Source organism: Cyphomyrmex costatus, unplaced genomic scaffold (assembly GCF_001594065.2).
Source record: "Cyphomyrmex costatus isolate MS0001 unplaced genomic scaffold, Ccosl1.0 scaffold257, whole genome shotgun sequence".
Taxonomy (NCBI): domain Eukaryota; kingdom Metazoa; phylum Arthropoda; class Insecta; order Hymenoptera; family Formicidae; genus Cyphomyrmex; species Cyphomyrmex costatus.
In genome coordinates, this window is record NW_017276660.1 from 104,814 (window position 1) to 110,860 (window position 6,047).

Consider the following 6,047-nt stretch of genomic DNA (forward strand, 5'->3'; position numbering starts at 1 on the left):
TGTTTATGCGCGAGGATTAAAATAATTTCACAACTCGCGTCGTTCTTTCTCCTGTAGAACAGAACTGCTTTATTTAGAATATGATGATAGCTGCCTTGCTCGCAGCATCTTACAAAATCAACCGACGTGTTGAATCGGCTATCTTACAACATACATAACGGAAATTATATACTGAGAACTAACTGCTACAGTCAAATTAGAGTAGTGGGGAGGCCTCGTCAGTGTTGCCAACAAAAAATGCCTCCTAGCGTAAAACACCATTCATATGCGGCGACTTATATTATTTCAAACCAAACAATACGTATTAGAATAAATTATTTGAATTTAGCGGCGAGAAATCACGTTTTTAAAGTCAATCTTATTAGAAAATACCGTAATTCAATACTGCATGTAGAAGTACTACTACGCAAATGCATTTTGAATTTGCCGCTTAATGTGACGTACACTGAGTGACATTTCTGATTGGTTGTCTGGAACTATCATGCGCGTGAGCATACCCTTGTCTTTATACCATGGGTAAAAGTACATAAAAAGGTAAAGCCAGCGCTATGACCTTGACCTTGATATATGTTGTCAAGGTTATGACCCTGAGTGACCTCCAACAAATTTCAGCCGTCGCTCGTCCTTCGTTAAAAAGTTATTAACAATCATAGTTTTAAAATTAACGTATGCTATACATGTATACATTAAGTACTATTCTACTCCTTTCCTTGTTCAAGAACGTTAAACTTTCCATGCAAAGCAACTTTCCCCCCCATCCCCCTCCTGCTAAGGGGCACACGATTTCCATGATTGTACTGTTGCTGTGATTGTACTGTTGGGAGAGACCTCTATCGACGGGGCAGGTTCGGGAAAGCGGTGGGCCGTAAGTCCGCCTACTTGCACCCTCATTCGGGCGCGCGCGCGTGTGTGTGTGTATGTGTGATGTGTGCGCGAATGTGTGATGAATTTTTGTACGATTGTATTTTTACCGTGATTGTATTTTAAAAAATTCGACTCTTGTGGGGCGAAACCTAATGCATTCACGCAAACAACATAAACGATTTGCTAGCACGCACGCGCGCGCGGGGAGGGTGCAAGGGGGGAAGTGTAAGGGGGCGGGCCATAGGTCCGTCTCCCTCCCGCATCCGCCACGTCGGTAGAGGTCTCTCCCAACAGTTCAATTATAGCAACAGTACAATCATGAAAGATGTATGCCTCTTTGCAGCGGGGGGAGGGAGATGAAAGTTACTTCGCGTGGAAAGTTTAAAGTTTCTGAACAGAGAAAGGTGTAGAATAGTACTTAATATCATACATGTATAGCAGAAATAATATGTTAATTTTAAAACTATGATTGTTAATAGCTTTTTAACGAAGGACAAGCGACGGCTAAAACTTGGTGAAGGTCACTCAGGGTCATGACCTTGACATGTCAAGGTCAAGGTCGTAGCACTGACCTCCCTTTTTATGCACTTTTACCGAAATGATTTTTCGGCTTTGAGCGAGAATGCTGTATCGTACAGTACGTGTAAAAATGGTTCCACAATTTCGAGAGAGGAATTTTGACCTTGAAGATCATAAACGCTCTGGCCAACCAAAAAAGTGGAAGACGTGGAGTTGGAGGAAATTTTGAACAAAAATTCTTGCCAAACGCAATTAGAAATTGCAAATACGCTTGGTGTAACCCAAACGTTTCTTATCGCCTAAAACAACTGGGGAGGATTCGTAAGGTATCCCGATGTGTCCCTCATGAGCTCACTCCCGAAAACAAAAGTACACGCCGCAGCTCTCTCCTTGCTCTCTAGGTTCAAGAAAAAGAACTTTTGCACAAAATTGTTATTTGTGATGAAAAGTGGATATTGTACGAGAATTATAAGAGGCAAAAATTATCGGTCCGTTTAGGTGAGCCGTCAACGAGCTCAACAAAACCGAACATCCATGCAAAAAAGGTGTTGTTATGTGTTATATATGATAAGATCATAAGGTCGTAATTCATTATGAGTTGTTCCGACAAAGTCAGATTGTGACTGCTGAGCTCTATCAACAACAATTGATTCGTGTAAATGACGCTCTTGCAGAAAAAGGGCCATTTACTTTAAGGCTATACTAGCAGTGGAAGTAGGAAGGTGATCACCAGATGAGCATAAGTTTTGATTGGCTCAACACTCGACACAGGACGCGAAAAGTAAAAATTCGGTCAATTTTTGTGCATCCTGCGGCTTGTAACGACCGGAAACACATCACGCTGCATCTGGTCTTACGACCCGTATCCTACGTTTTATGTAGATCTTTAGGCTCGAAAAGACAAGTGACTTTATGGCGCAAAAACAAGCGACATATTCATAGACATCATGCTTATGTGTGAATAGGCTGATAGAATCCCATGCCCGAATAAAAAGAAGGAAGGCATCTTGTCATTTATCATTGTTTTTAAAAAAAAAACTTTTTCATTACCAATTTTATCAATATATTACAATTGATATAAATTGAAGGTAAATGTGTCGATGAGGGGACCCCCCTCCAATGACTTTGACCTTGACATATGTTGTCAAGATCATGACCCTGAGTAACCTCCAATAGGTTTTAGCCGTCGCTCGTCCTTTATTAAAAAGTTATTAACAATCATAGATTTAAAATAAACGTATTATTTCTGCTATACATGTATGATATGAAGTATTATTGTACACCTTTCCCTGTTCAGAAACGTTAAACTTTCCACGCGAAGTAACTTTCCCCCCCCCCCCTCCCCTACACAGGGACACACGACTTCTACGATTGTATTATTGCTGTGATTGTACTGTTGGGGCAAACTTCCACTGACGGGGCGGGTGCGGGAGGGGGGGCCGTAGGCTCCCCTTGCATCCCCCCCCGTGTGTGTGTGTGTGTGTGTGTGTGTGTATACTGTGACTATTTCTTATATTATTCCCTCCTCTACATTGCGAAGGAGCTCGCAACTACCAAATCGTTTTATGTTGTACAGGATTTGCGTGAATGCAATAAGTTTCGCTCCCCAGTGTCGAATTTTAAATAGAATCACGATAAAAATACAATCATACAAAGTAAATCACACATTTACGCACACATCACACACAAACACACACACGGTGGAGGGGTGTAAGAGGGTCCTACGTCTCCCCTCCCGCACCCACCCGTCAGTGGAGGTTTGCCCCAACAGTACAATCACAGCAATAGTACAATCGTAGCAGTCGTGTGCCCCTGTGTAGGGGGAGGGGGGGGAGGTGGAAATTACTTCGCGTAGAAAGTTCGACGTTTCTGAACAGGGAAAGATGTAGAATAGTACTTCATCATATCATACATGTATAGCATACGTTAAAATTATGATTGTTAATAACTTTTTAACGAAGGACGAGCGACGGCTAAAACTTGTTGGAGAATACTCAGGGTCATAACCTTGACAACATATGTCAAGGTCATTGGACGGGGGTCCCCTCATCGACACATTTAGCAAATCGAATCTAAATATACAAAATAATTCGTAATGAGGATTAGTTAGAAGGCAATAATCGATGTATTAAGATTTTTTTCAAATTTTCATATTTTTCATAAAATTATTAATTTTTTTTATAGAAATGACGTAATGAGAAATATAATCTAATTAACGTTTTGTGGTGCAAAATTTGATCGAATTTGCAATTAATTTCTAAATCATTGACAGTGATTTCATAACGATGCTAATAAGGATTTTATTTATTTTATTTCTATGTATCGATTTTCAATTTTTCCTTTGTCTGGCGTTATTATAATGATTATTTTCGGTTTCTATGAAGAAAAATACATAAGAAAACATACAATAAAGTAATCCCCAAGTGGTCGGAAAACCCTAGAAAATTTGTACTCTACTTCAATATTCTTCCTTTGTATTAATTGTCGATATCACATCAGATTTACAGATTTGATGTGGAAATCTCTTACAATAATACAAAGAAAACGTCTTGAAACATTAGATTGATTAATTTAACAAAAGCAATAAGTAAATAACATCGTAGATTACATTACTTTGACCATTTCTTAAGTGTGACGTGCTTTATACTTGAGAGTCTATTCTTTTATTGATTTTAACATCATCTGTAGATGTGACTCTAACAATTAATACAAAGGAAGAATATTAAATTTGTATTAGCTAAGAATGACTCCAAAGCGAGTCGAAAACGTAACGATCTTTATATTTTTTATCTTAAATTTGGAATAAAGGATTTATGTGACACAAATCAATTTATTATTAATTTGCGTACCAGTTACATAATGCTGCACTGTCATTCGCCCTCGATTACTGGAATTCATGTTTTGAATCTGGAGAGTCCGTTAGGAGATTACGTCTATTCTCTAAAATCTTTGAAGTGAGATCTAATTTTAAAGAGTGACAAAGAATGACAATTGATTAATTAATACAAATTGAAAGGGCTATGTAAGAGTTAAAAGTAAAATTTCATTTAAAAATAATATTACAATGTCAACATAAATTTGAAAAAATAATAGAATATAAATATGAAAAAATAGTATATAAATATAAAAATAGAATATATAAAAATTACTTAAAACTAAAGACATGATGTTACGTAACAAGTTTCGGCTCTCGGATTGAGCCCTCCTTAGACATTAAAAACGGTGGATAAAATCAATCGGAAAATCGGTCGTACAGTTTCTATTTTAATCCTGCGAGTCTTCATAGAAAAATGACATTATAGTTATACATGATTGAAAAGTCAATGTATAACAATATCTCTGAAACGATGGTAAAAAACTTTCCTTATAAATATTAAACAAATTATGTCAAAATTTCTAAAAGAAAACTCACCAAGAAAATCAAACAGGCAATAACGTTAATTCGGTGTGTCAACATCTGGAGACACGGTAGTGTCTCGGCGTTAAGCCAAGCATGCGACACTGCCGTGCCTCCTTTACGCGAAACGGAGAATTTTTCGGAGTCGAGATGATCAGATCTCAGTAACGGCTGAACCGATCAAGTTCTACATACGTTCAATCGACAGGAAATACTTAAATTGTATAATAAAAGTGCTTTTATTTTTTTCCTACGTGCCCTACGAGCGTAGATATCGCGACGCAAAGTCCGGATCAGTGAATTTTCACGTTTTATTTTTAAGATACGTCGTCATTGTCAACGTCGTCAACCAGAGAAAATGTCCATCTCGTTTTTTCGATAATAAAGGACCTTTGACTTTATGTGCTATCTCACTCTACTATCATCTCACTCTATCTATTCTATATTTAACCAGCAGACCAGTGTTGCATTTGCATGGTGTATCATCACATATGACGCGCGCGCAGTTTAACTCTTATAATTAAAAATAAAATATTATTCAATATAAAATAAAATATTTATTAATAATATATATATAATTGTTATTATATATATAAAAATATTAAAATTGAAATATCGAAATATAGAGATTCGTTCGTCGTCGAGGAAGTATAAGTGTCTACGTGTTTGATTTCGAGGAAGTGAGTGTCTAGGTGTTCGCCTTCGAGGAAGTGAGTGTCTAGGTGTTCGTCCCCGAGGAAGTGGGTGTCTACGTGTTTGCCTTCGAGCAAGTGAGTGTTTAGATGTTCGCCGTCGAGGAAGTGGGTGTCTAGGTGTTCGCCGTCGACGAAATAAGTGTCTAGGTGTTCGCCGTCGAGGAAGTAGGTGTCTACGTGTTCGCCTTCGAGGAAGTGAGTGTCTAGGTGTTCGTCGTCGAGGAAATGGGTGTCTAGGTGTTTGTTTGTTTGTAAGAAACGTCGTCGTCGTCGTCATCGTCATTGTTGCCAGCTACGAAGTGAGGAAATACATTCTGGAATTTTTGGCGCAAGAGATAAATGTGGTCGCGAGACGGGTATCTATAAATCACATCGATGGCATAGACGAACACGTAAGTGAGGTTAGAATAAATATATCGATCTCTGCCTGTACGATGATTAAGTCAGATAAAGAGTCTCGGCAATAACAAAGGATTGAGGTTAGGAAATCTATCACATCGATGGCATAGAATAGACGAACACGTAAGTAAGGTTAGATACTTTCTGCTTTATTACACAAATTCTCTGCTGTA